A 13,862-nucleotide genomic window follows, 5' to 3' on the forward strand; every position below is an offset into this window, starting at 1 on the left:
CCTCCTCCTCTCCCCTTAATCAGTTGAGCCCAACAACTGCTTTCTTAGTGCTTATGTGAGGTCAAATTGATTCCCTCTGATATTTGGTCTGATGAACTCTATATATAGTATCTTTTAAAAGATTCAAAAAATATGCAAATTATTAATGAAGGAAAGAAATCCAGAAGGAAACCTCTCAATTAGTCCAATTTTTTTTTGTTAACAGATACACAGAACAACCCTCGACCTGCAAGTATATGGGAGGGCAGGGAAAAGCTGTGGCAAAAAAAAAAAAAGCGGCATCCAGAAATAAACTGAAAAGTCCAAGAGGCTCAAGATTTTACCCAATGCTTATTGAATCACCAGTAAAGACACAAAATGCCTGGGAACACCTCTCCAATGAATAGATCAGCAAAACAGGGAAATGCACGCACACCTAGACATATCTGTTGTAATCAATATTATCTCATCCATATAAAGTATGCCCAATTGAGTCTAAAATATTATAAGAAAGATTTTTTAAAGTTGCTACGCAAATAGTTACTCTAGTTTCTAATGTTCCTCATTACTATTCCTCCTTGTCTAGAGGGGCCACTGATGATAAATTTTCAAGGCCTCATAGTTCATTTTCCTTCCCTCCAACAACCTGTCACAAAATCCCCTGGGAGAAGGTAATGTTTGCCTTCATTTGTTTTTCATCATGCACAAAACCATGTTGTGCCATGCCAGAGTCTGGCACTTGACATGATTCACTTCACTTTATTAGGAAAAAACGTTGATAAGCAAAAGGCAGGCTGACGTCAGGCACAGCTCGAGAGCACAAAAATCCAGTCTCTGCTGGGACCAGTCCTCACTCCCTCCACACCACCTTTAGCTGTTATCACTTCATCTTGACACAATCCAATAACTGGTATTCAAATGGCTCACTGATAAAGGCTGAGTTCTATTCTTCTGCTTGGGAATTCTGGAAAGCATGGAATGTACTTTAGGAATTTTTCCACCGGAAAAGTTAAAATTTAAAAGTTCTGGTATATAAAATGCTTAACAGTTAATCACATGGAAAACTTCTGATTTTAGATAACCAGGGGTTTGCTGTACATCAAAGCAAAAAGAATCTGCAAAAATACAATCCTGCCACCTTGTGGTTCCTATTCAAAAGCACTTCACTACTTTTTACTTTTTTTTTTTTAACTTCACTACTTATTTTAAAACAAAATTTGGCTTTTAAAAAATGTGCTTTTATTAAAAAAAAGTCAAAATAATATAGCATTTTAAAATCTTAAATATCAATTTTAATGTCCCCTGAAGTTTATAGAAATTTATCAAATTGCCAATGTTTGACTTAAAGAAATTGTAAGGTCAAACTAAATTCTCTCTTCAAACATAAAGCACTTGGAATGCTCAGTAAATTTTCTGTATCAATTATGGATCATGCTTTTCTTTCTGTAGTTAAATAACCATATTATATAAATGAAACTGTAAAATTTTTCCCGCCCACAACATAGCATTGCTTGATCAACTTTAAACTATGATGTAGGAATACATGTAGTAAATTTCAATTATACCTTTACTACATATATTTTATAATTCTTAAATTATTGAGCCTCCTCAACAAATGTAAACAAAGAATTAAGTTTCTTGACATGTTGACATAAATAAGGCTAATTTTAAAACAGATAAAAATATAGGATTGCTGGCATTTTCAGAGAACCTCTAACAATTAATTCCTTTTAGAAAACTAGTAAGTGAAAAATAAGTCTCTTTTAACGTATAAAAGACTGAAAGTTTATTCTTAATCAAATGTGAAATTTTGAACACAAATTACAAAAAAACCCATGATGCTCGTAATATGAGATTGAATCATATGAAATTCTATTTATGCAGGTCAAAAACTGTTGAATATTACTCATTGTAGTAATTCACATTTATTGAGAGTTCCTTATAAATCTGTGCTATGGACTATATCTGATCTGTCGTATTTAATAATCCTCACATTAACCTTGCGAAGGAGGTACTCTTACTATCCCCAATTTAGCAATAAGGTCATTGAGGCTTTGAGGACAAATAACCTGACTAAGTGGCACAGCCCGACTGCTTGAGTTCCCAACCACCATATCCAACAGAATAGGTATTTCTATAGATACAAATAGAATAGCTGCAAAGGTGTTTCTGAAAAGACACTCAGATCTTCCTGCCAAACTTTTTCTTCTGTTAATGAGGACTTTAAGAAGCATTTATATTGTTAAAACTTTCAGGAGAGAGCAAAGGGCAACTACTGCCAGTTTTGTGATCTAAAGCATCATCTGAATTTACTTCTTTGACAAATCCTGGTTATCTTATCTCACAACCTTCTCTTTTTTCACATAAAGCAGCATTTTTTACTGTGCATGCTGGTATTAACCCCCCAGATACTCATATCCATTAGCATATCTGATTTTTCTCTCGCTTCTTATCCATTTAACAAATACCTCTTTTTGTTCATATATGGAAAGAACATAAAAATTCATAATCTTTACCCTCAAAATGTTACACAAAGAGACGATCTACTGCTAAATATTTCAAGACAAGTATGTAGAGAATATAATAGAATTTGGGAAGGCAACTAACTTTGTTTCGAGGTACCTATTTTTTGCCCATTCCTTCCATTTTCAAAATCATTCCCCAAAGGAGCTCCACATTTAATTGTGCAGCAAGTGTTTATAGTATAAAGTCATGTACTACACAGACTTAAGACTGGCAATAGTAAGAAGAGGTACAAAACAAAAAGTTTTATCAAGGATGATGAAACTATCAAATATTAAGCAAATAAATATTTCTACCATCTTTTATCTTTTCTGTCCATAGTCCAAATAATCCACTAAGTGGCTACAGGAGAAACAAGGATATTGGTATCATCTGTAAGTTCCATAAGAAACATAGGTTTGGAAGTTCATTTGTTGCAAATTCTTGTTTTAACAAATTGCCACCATTTAAAGTTCTATCACAGCCCTTCCTTTTACTCCATTTCCCCTTTTAACTTTTAACTCTAATAAAATGAACACTTTACTTAATTTTCTCCCTACCTATCCTTAAAATTGGACATAAATTTCTCTAGATAACCTTCTTCATTCAGACTGGGTCTATGATCAGATTTTAAATTGCCGATAAAATATGATCAGTTGTATTAAAGAGATTTCTAGTTAAATCCTTAATGAGTATACATTGCTTTTATGATGAAAATTATTTTTTTTAAAAAGAAAAATATTTCTGCTAATTCATATGACAAATATTTACTGAGCATACTTCAAATGTACTAAATATATATAAAAAATATAAACACAGGAGCCAAAAGACTGGGACCTATTCTAGGTAGCTATGCTTCCTTAAGTAGCTATCTCTTGAGTTCAATTTCTTTGCTTGTAAAATAAGGATAAAAATATTTGCCCTACCTCCCTTCACAAGTTATTCCAAGGATCCAAAAGAGACAATATATGTAAAAGCACTTAGAGTAGTAAGTTACTTCCAAAGCCAGTCATCAGGGAGGCAAGTAATCTCACAAAACAAGTAGGCAAATAAGATTGCTTAATGCTATAATTGAGGTGAAATGTATCCTACATACCCAAAATATTTTCAATTAACCATTAATTCCAATGGGATATTTATTTGTGGGTTATAAGTTCTATTTGGTTTAACTAAAGTGTGTCTTTGAAAAATCATCACAAGCCAGCTCTAAAAAAAAATTACATCTTAAATAACCCCTCATTGTCTATTCGTCAACTAAAATCTAAATTATTTCAAGGTTTTTTAAAAAACAATCTTTCCATCTGCATTTATACTATTATAAAAATAAATATCATTAGGCCATTAGTAATCAGATATTAAATGATTTCTTAAGTCCACTGAGTGCCCTAAAATCATGTGATGATTTTATCAGAAAGTTTACAAAAAAAAAAAAAAAAAAAAAAAGGTTTACAAACATTACAGGAACCCATTAATCAATAATTAGAATTAATGAACTAATTTTTCATTAGAACTAATTAGAAAAATCTGCCACCCTATGCAAGGATCAATTTAGACAAAAGGCTAATTTCTTCTTTGAGATTCAATAATTTTCATTTACGCTAAGCAGAAAATTTCCCATTTGCAATTTCAGCTCTAATGAGTATCTTTTCCTCAAACCATTAGTATCTGTGAATCTGCAGATTTAATTACCAAAGACATAACCGCATTTGTCCATTATCCTTTTGAGTCACTTCCCTTCAGATAAAACTAACTTCAATCTACATCTTTCCATAGCAAGCTAACTGCAAAATTCCTGTTATTTTCTCTATTTTTTAAGCCAGTTAACAGCTCATTTCGCAATTTAAATGGTCTTAAAAATGTAATTCTAAGTTAAATCTTCATTTGAAAAGTCAATACCAACTCCTCGGTAAGTATTTTACATTTACGGAGAACTACAGGAGTGGACGCGTACTTTTGCCAAACTCCAATCAAAAAAAAAAAAAAAGAAAAAACCACTACAGGGCAGCCCAGGGTGACTCAGAGGTTTAGCATCTGCCTTTGGCCCAGAGCGTGACCCTGGAGACCTGGGATCGAGTCCTACATGGGGCTCCCTGCATGGAGCCTTCTCCCTCTGCCTGTGTCTCTACCTATCTGTGCCTCTCATGAATAAATAAATAAAATCTTTAAAAAAGCACTACATACACGTGCACCTGGGTGGCTCTGTGGTTGGGCCTCTGCCTTTGGCTCCAGGATCGTGAGATCGAGTCTCGCATGGAGCTCCCTGCATGGGGCCTGCTTCTCCCTCTGCCTCTCTCTCTCTCTGTGCCTCTCATGAATGAACGAATGAATCAATAAATAAAATCCAAAAAACAGCAACAACAATAAAAACCCCACTACCTCCATACAGTATGCAGACACACATACATATAAACATACAGATGCACGCATGAACGCGCATGCACGCGGATAGAGACCTGTGTACACACTAAGCATTAAGCTAGAATTTGCCAGCTCTAAAAAAAAGGGGGGGGGGCAAGGAACATTTCGAACATTTCAAAAGAACCAGGCGCCCGCTGCTTCACATTGCAAGCCCTCTATTTAGAGAACCTCGACCAGCACAGCCAGCAGCCTTGTCAAGCGCACATACACGAAGGTGGTCTTTCTTTTTTTTTTTAAGCAGAAAAGCTCCATAGCTGATCCCGAAACACCTACAATGTTAAGTCCACCCACAGGAGCTTCACCTGGAGGGGGAGTTGAGACAAACGACTCAATGTTTCAAGAGCATCCCCTGCAGGCAGGTGCCACTCCTCCTGCCACCCAAGGGGGGGCATCCTTCCCCCCGCCCAAGCCCCCAAGGTCTTCCAGGTGGCTCTAAAAGCAGCTTCTGGGAAGAGCACAGCCGGAGGGAGCCGGGGCCCCAGGAAGCTCATCCCTGCACCAGGGCGGGCGGGGCCCAGAGGCCAACTGCCTGGGGGGGGGGGGGGTGACCTGGGGCGCCCGGGGCCCCTCCCGCCCGGAGCACCTGACCTAGGTCGCCGGCCTCGGGGGCGCCCGTCCCCCAAGCTACCGAGGTCTCCCGCCGTGCAGGGCGCTGCTCTCCAGGGGCCAACCGACGCCCTGCGACCCGACCGCGACCCCGAGACCCCGCACCCCCCCCCCCTCGCAGCTCCCCGGCCCCCAGGCCGTCTCTGCTTAAAGGGGCAGCGCCCTGGGACTGCGCCCCGGGGCGGATGAGAGCCACTCGCTGTGCAAAAGGGTGGTGCACATCTTTTTTTTTTCCTCTCCCTTTCAGGGTTTCTTTGCATGGGAGCAAGTCCATAGCCTCCTAGGGCCCCTCTATGGATCATTGCACCTGGATCCAGAAGTGTCTAGCGGGGGGGGGGGGGGGGGGGCAGGGGGGATCTTTTTTTAAATTTTTATTTATTTATTCATGAGAGACACACATAGAGAGAGAGAGAGAGAGAGAGAGAGGCAGAGACACAGGCAGAGGGAGAAGCAGGCCCCATGCAGGGAGCCCGACGCAGGACTCGAACCCGTGTCTCCAGATCACGCCCTGGGCTGAAGGCGGTGCTAAACCGCTGAGCCACCAGGGCTGCCTGATTTTTCAACTTTTGAAACATGTTTTTATGTGGGAGTGGGGTGGAGGTGGAAAAAACAACAACAACAAAAAAAACAAAAACAAATCAAGTCAAACAGTGAGGATTCAGGGGATGGAAGAAGACGTGAGGAGGAGAAAGGATAAAGGAAGGATGAGGATGAAGATGGAGAGGAGGGAGGCAACCCTCAAGAGGAAAGGCAATGCACAAGCCAAGCGAGCAGGTGTCAAGGTCTCAGAGAGCCATGGAAAGATCAGCTGCCAGGCGGCTTTCCCGGCCCTGGAGGCCTTGTCGTCCTCCCTGCAGTTTGTGGCAAGGACATTCTAGTCTGGACCTGCAAATGCACCACATTTTACTCACATTTTACTCAAGCGGGAGGTGGGGTGGGGAACACAATTCTTTATTTGTTTTTCTTCCTAAACAACCTGCAGTGCGACTGACTGCAGAAGGTAGAAAAAGACTGAGAAATACCGCATAAAGGAAGGGACATCAGTAAAAGCGAAGTGATAGAGATTATGAAACAGGATGTAGAAAAGTAAAGGTGCCAGCTGGGCATCTTTAAAACTAGATGAAGCCTTAGAGAATAAAGGAAAACTAGAAGACAAAGGAGTCACCATCACAGGAACAGACACTTCTGAGACTAGAAGTGAACAGTAACAAATAGAGCGCACATCAGAACTTCGGGAGGCAACCGAAGCAACACTTAGGGAAAATGTACAGTCTTGAGCATTCAAATAAAGGTGAAAGAAGAGTGGGATAAGGCTTTAATCGAGAACACTGGGGGGCTCCCAGTGAAGGAAGCCAAAATACAGGAAAAGAGGTAATAAAAATCATAGCAAAAAAATATTAAAATAGGAAGCAATCATGTTGTCAACAAAGCCAAATATTGGCTCTGTGAAAAAGACTATAAAAATAAACCATTAAACCTTCAGTGTGATTAAGAAAAAAGAGAAGGCAGAAAGAGGCAGTATCAGGAATAAAAAAGGAATATAATTGTAATTAAAGATATACAGATTAAATGGGCAAATTGTTAGAGAAATACAATTTACTGAAACAACCTAGGAAATGTGAATAGTCCTATATTGCCATTAGTAAAATTAAATCAAGGGACCCCTGGGTGGCTTAGCGGTTGAGCATCTGCCTTCGGCCCAGGGCGTGATCCCAGGATCCTGGGATTAAGTCCCACGTCAGAGTCTCTGCATGGAGCCTGCTTCTCCCTCTGCCTGTGTCTCTGCCTCTCTCTGTCTCTCATGAATAAGTAAATAATATCTTTTAAAAAATAATACTAATAAATTAAATTAAATCAAGAATGAAAAGTCTTTTCACAGATTAAACTCTCAGACTTCGCTTCACTAGTGAGCCCTAGGAATGGTTCAGTGGCCCGGCCCAGCTGGTCTCTGTAATGGATCAGCGACACAAGGAAAGTGGCGCTGCCCAGAGAACATGACACACCTCAGGGGGTGGCCAGAAGGAAAGAAGTAAGTTCAAACTAATGCCAGGCTGGCTGACACCAGATAGCTGCAGGAATCGGCAGGAGATACTCTTTGGACTTCCAAAAAATACCTAGAAGAAGAGGGACTGGTGCCATACTCTTGCAGGTAGAGGCAACTGCCACACTTGTATTATGCAATCATTAAAACTAATATTCTAACAACAACAACAAAAAAACAAGTCACAGGGATATGGAGTTTCTAAAAATAAATTGAAATGTGATTATTAACAGAATATGTTTCTTAGGTATTTTTACTCAAGTCTATGCAACTTTATACTTCAACAGTTATGTAACTATAGACAAACTATAGAACTTGTGTAATTTATTGCCACAAATATAAGAATGGAAAAATATTAGAATTATAAAAGAGTAGTTAATTCTCAGTCAGTCAAAAACTATAAATTACTCATAATTTGCAGTACACTTAGAATAACAAAATGGTTCTCCTTTTGTTAACTATCACCTAATGGTGCCAACGTACAAAAAGAGAATGAATGTGCTCTATTTTTAAGAATCTATTTTTTAAAATCATAGTTAATTAGGAGTCAAATTTTATGATTGTTTTTTCTATATGCAGTAATTAGAATTTATATTTAAATTAAATAATATATTTAACAGGAAAATACTACCACCGCAAAAAATAAGAATTCATTATTTTTAAATGCATATCCTTCATATATAATAGCTCCTTCCTGTTTCTGTTAGAAATGCACGCACTGCCACATTTACTCCTTTTCTAGTTAAGGACACTGATCCTTCCTTGGATCTCAACCTAAGTTGCTTCTTGAAGTGAGCCTTTCCTGAATCCTTAGATTCAGTAAGTTCTCCCTGTCAAATGCTCTCATAGATCTAAAGACCAGTTCTTAGTAGAATTTAGTTACCTGTGTGATTAAAGGTAAGACAGCCAGACTCCCTTATTACACTAGATGTATAGCGGACAGGGAACATGTGTGCTTTTTTTTCACTGTTGCATCCCCAGAGCCTAACACACTGCCTGGAAGTCAGATGTGTTTAAGAGAGAAAAGAGTAAACTATGGAGAATACAGCAAGTATTTTACTTATTTTTTTTTTTTTGTATTTTACTCTTATTTTAAAATAAAGTCCTTATGTAATATGTAAAATAATTTCACCAGATTCCTTGTGAAAGCTAGGACAAAACTCAAAATTTGAATTGCTTAATGCTTAAATAATTAAATCGTAATATTCTTTTGGAGATGCCAGAAGATTCCAGAAGTCCTAAGTCTGAAGATATATGAAAATTTACTTTCAAGTGTTTTCTACAGAAAAACATATATACAGAATAATATTACCACTACTGAACTCCACACATTGTTCTAAGTACTTTACATATATATTGTCTCATGTAATCTCCATGATAATTTTATTATTTATCACTAGGAAAACCCAATTTCAGAGACACTAAGTAACATGGCCATGTTCCAGGTATAAGTGAATAACTTTTTGAGTCAGGCTTGGAATCTGGCAGCCTGATGCCAGAATGCACATGCTCTATTGACTCCACAAGAAACAAATATGACAGATCAAATTTTGAAAAAGTAAAATAATGGTGTACTAGATTTTTTTCACATTTTTAGTGATAATAGCTTTTTAATATGAGGCAATGATAGAAAATTTATGACACATTCTAAAACATAAGTTAGCATCAAATCATTTATAGAAAACTTGTATTTAGTTTGTTTCTCACACTCCACCATAGACCCTAGTCCTCCCTGCTATGCACACTACCCAGCAGGAGAGCCCCGTATACAGGCACAGACACTAATGATCTTTATAAATAGTGCTAGATAAAGGCTCTGGCAATGAAGTTAAATTCATGAATATGTGCTATGGGTGTATAGAGATTTTCAGTCATGCCCTTATCACCAAAGATTAAAGCTCCAAAGCTGTAGTGATCAAAACACTATGGTACTGGCACAAAAACATAGATCAATGGAACAGAATAGAAAACCCAGAAATAAACCCACAACTATATGTTCAAATAATCTTTAACAAAACAGGAGAGAGGGCAGCCTGGGTGGCTCAGCAGTTTAGCACCGTCTTCAGGCGTGATTCTGGGGACCCGGGATCAAATCCTGAATCAGGCTCCCTGCATGGAGCCTGTTTATCCCTCTGCCTGTGTCTCTGCCTCTCTCTCTCTCACGAATAAATAAAATCTTTAAAGAAATTTTTTTTTTTAATTTTAAAGAAACCAAAGCAGGAGAGAATATCCATTGGAAAAAGTCTCTTCAACAAATGGTGTTGGGAAAACTGGACTGCAACATGCAAACAATGAAACTGAACCACTTTCTTAACACCATCCACAAAAATAAATTCAAAATGGATTAAATACCTAAATGTGAGACCTGAAACCATAAAAACCCTAGAGAACACATGCAATAACCTCTTTCACATCAGCTGTAGTAACTTCTTTCTAGGTAAGTCCCCCAAGGCAAGGGAAACAAAACCAAAAATCAACTATTAGGACTACATCAAACTAAAAACTTCTGCACAGCAAAGGAAACACTCAATAGAAAAGGCAACCTACAAAATGGGGGAACGTATTTGCAAATGACATCCAATAAAGAGTTAGTATCCAAAATATATAAAGAACTTTAAAAAATTCACCCAAAAATGAATAAGCCAATTAAAAAATGGACAGAAGACATAAATAGATATTTTTCCAAGGAAGATACACAGATGGCCAACAGACACACGAAGATACTCAACATCATTGGTCATCAAGGAAATACAAATCAAAACTACCATGAGATACCACCTCATGCCTGTCAGAATCACTAAAATCAAAAACACAAGAAATAACAGGTGTCGGCAAGGATGGGCATGGAGAAAGGGGAACACTCCTGCACTGTTGGCAGGAATGCAGACTAGTGCAGCCACTCTGGAGAACAGTATGAAGGTTTCTAAAAAAAGTTAAAAATAGAGTTATCCTACCACCCAGCAATTGCACTACAAGATATTTACTCAGAGAATACAAAAAAATCTAATTCAAAGGGATACATGCATCCCTATGTTTATAACAACATTATTTACAATGGTCAAACTACGGGACAGCCCTACTGTCCATCAGCAGATGAATGGATAAAGATATGGTATATATACACAATGAAATACTACTCAGCCATGAAAAAGAATGAAGTCTTGCCATTTGCAACGCATGGAAACAGCTAGAAAAAGACAAACACCATATGATTTCACTCGTATGTGAATTTAAGAAACAAAACAAGCAAAGGAGAAAAAAAGAGAGACAAACCAAGAAAGAGACTCTTAGCTATACAGAACAAACTGATGGTTACCAGAGGGGAGGTAGGAGGGGGGACGAGTACAATATGGGATGGAGATTAAGGAGTACACTTGTGATGAGCACAGTGTGATATATAGAAGTGCTGAATCAATATACTGTACACCTGAAACACATATAACACTCTGCTAACTAATGAATTAAAATAAAAGCTTAAAAAAAATTAAGCCCTCTTGCTTTGTCCCACATTGCTCCATAAGTGATGCAATGGAAATAGCAGCAGATGAACCATAAATGAATGGGAACTACCTCCAGGTCTCTAGAATCAGCAATCCTAACCTTCAGGACATAGTCTAGAAACTCAAAAGACTGAATAGTTGGAAAAAATTCTCATAAAGCCCCTATGCCAAAGAAATAAACTCTGTTCTCCTTACATCTTGATAATTACTAACTCTAGTTTATCACACAATTAAAAAAATTTTTATTTATTCATTTGAAAGAGTGCATGTGAGACAGAGCATGAGAGGGGTGAGACAGAGGGAGAGGGAGAAGCAGACTCCCGGCTGAGCAGGGAGCCCAATGTGGGACTCAATCCCAGGGCACTGGTATCATGACCTGAGCCAAAGGCAGATTCTTAACTGACTGAACCACCCAGATGCCCCAATCCTATAATTCTTAAAGCTTGATTACCTAGCTTCCAGGGACTCAAGAGAGATTAAAAGCAATCAAATGAAAAAAGCAACGTGTTACCAGCCAAACCTAGGCTCAAGAAGAGATGGTTTTTAGTCTAACATGACAGAAAAATGAAGTAGTCTCCATATGAGACAACTCTTCACCCTGATGCTGTAACAGAGTCATCATCAAACCACAATCATCAAAAGGTTAAAATAAGGTTATTGTAAGATCAGATATCTGAAAATTTAAGTTTTGATTATCTGAATATTTCTCTTAGGTTAGATACTAAAAGCATTAGAAAACCTACATAATTAAATTGTTACCATCTAGAATTTAGAACATACTAGCCTCTCTTTTGCTATTTATTTAGGACTGAAATGGGAAAAGTCTATACCTGTAGGCTGGTCCTGGAAGGACTGCTGTGTATTGGGAATAATTTATTCCACAAAGGACAACAAATGGAAAGCACAGTCATACATTTAACAAAAAGGTAACTAGCAAACCACTATTTGAGAGTATACAATGAATAAATACTGAGAAATATCAAATTTTAACAACTGGATTGATAATAGGACTAATGGAAAGAACATTTATAGAAATAAAATTTTTATTTTATTTTTAAGTAGACTCTACACCGTGGAGCCCAACACAAGACTTGAGTTCATGACCCTGAGATCAAGAACTAAATTAAGATCAGCAGCCGAATGCTTAACCAGCTGAGCCACCCAGGTGCCCTTGGACTTCATTTTAAAAAATGAAGAGATTAGAAGTGTACAGGTTCCAAAATGTATCAATCGTACATAAAAAAACTTTTTTTTTTAAATCGGGGAACTTAAGATTTTATATTTCCCTCTGATATAACATTAACATTTGTCAATATAACATTTTAAAATTAGGATGAGAAAACCTATTGTTTTAGAGTACTTTGACTTTAAGAAGTTAAGATACTATTTAATTCCTGGGGAACTAGGGGTTGCTGATGAATTTATTTCTACATATAAAAGTATTAGTTGAGCATTTAACTACCATATACAAATTATGGTAAGTAGTGGGAACATAAAAATTCTAGTGCAAAAAAAAAAAAAAACACAGACATGAATCAAATAATTATAATGAAGCAAAGTCTTTCAGAGATGAAAGAAATTAAGGTAATAGTAATGCCAGGACTAGTTGGCTATTTAAGTTAAGAAGCAGAGTTTAGGATGATTTGGGGGTTTGGGCTTAGGATACAGAGTACATCTTGGTACTGTTGACTGGGGCAGCATATTGTTTGAAAGGAGGGATAATAAAAATGAAATCAAAAAAGAAAGGAGGGATAAATGAGGAGCCAGGTTTGGATGGTACATCCAAGTAAATACGTTCACAGGGAAACTGGGGACAGTGAAGGGCAGCTCCAGAATTTCTATAAAGGAGTAGTCCAGGGGCAGAAAGGATTAGGAGACACTTCTTGAGGTTGAGTTTCCATGCTTCCAAAAGTAGCACCAAACATGCTACATAAGTTTTTATAGTTGTTGTTGTTTGTTTTACATAGATTGTATGTTTGCTGAGGGAAGCTTTAGTGTGTTAACAAGTGATGGAGATTGCGAGGGGCTGGAGCCATGTCCTCTTCCCCTTGCATGCTACCAGTAGCTGAACTCAGAGAACTCCGAAGCCATAGAGAAAACTCAGGCGGAGGCATCCAACCATCAGCATATGGAGGGCTGAGGTGCCTGGAATGCAAAGAAAACCTACAGAGTAAAAAGAAGGAACGGCAAATGATAGACTCTAAAGGAACACCAACACTTAAAATGACAAACCCTAAATGAGACCAAAGAGGAGAAGGTCCAGAGAGAGGACAGCTAGGAGTGAATGGTGCATTTTTACACTGGAGCCAGGGAAGAGAATGTGCCAAGTAAAGGATACAACGCTGAAGACAGAGGTCAAAGAAATCAGCTCTGAAAAGTGTTTTAGAGTTGAGACAGTTGGCAACTCATTGGTAGTATTTGCAAAACAACAATTTCAGAAGCTTGAGAGGAAGCCTGGTGAGGTCACACGACAACAGCGCAGGGGAATGGGGGCCCCGGGGGGGGGGGGGGGGGGGCAAGGGCTTGGGTGGGGCTGGTGGGTCATCAAGAGTCAAAAAGTAAACATAACAAGAGAGGACATATCCTGATAAAGCAAAGTCCCAGAGGACACAGGAGGGAATTAGCTATTTATAATTATACACAGAAATTTATGTTGGTGTGAGAAAAGAACACTAGTTTTAGTTAGCACAACTGTGAGGCAGAGGCTTTCATTTTCATATACTTGCCAGCATCTCCCATGCTCATGAACAATATTCAACGTTGATCATCTCCCACCACATACCCCTCCATCCTCACCTTCCAGGCTGAATACATTC

At 38.2% G+C, this 13,862-nt stretch overlaps 1 protein-coding gene across 6 annotated transcripts in view; it reads right to left on the reverse strand.

The window, feature by feature from the left end:
• Nucleotides 1-13,862, reverse strand: part of TSC22D1 (TSC22 domain family member 1) — a 131,099-nt gene that overhangs the window by 33,669 nt on the left and 83,568 nt on the right. The window contains exon 1 of one of the 6 annotated variants that reach the window (XM_077855603.1): nucleotides 5,528-5,600. The exons of 3 other annotated variants lie outside the window; for them this stretch is intronic. The gene's annotated coding sequence lies outside the window, so the exon portion shown is untranslated. Of the gene's footprint in view, nucleotides 1-5,487; nucleotides 5,601-13,862 lie in introns of those variants that run through there. 2 more of the 6 variants (XM_077855602.1, XM_077855601.1) reach the window with 2 other exon arrangements.

Source organism: Canis aureus, chromosome 17 (genome assembly GCF_053574225.1).
Source record: "Canis aureus isolate CA01 chromosome 17, VMU_Caureus_v.1.0, whole genome shotgun sequence".
Classification (NCBI taxonomy): domain Eukaryota; kingdom Metazoa; phylum Chordata; class Mammalia; order Carnivora; family Canidae; genus Canis; species Canis aureus.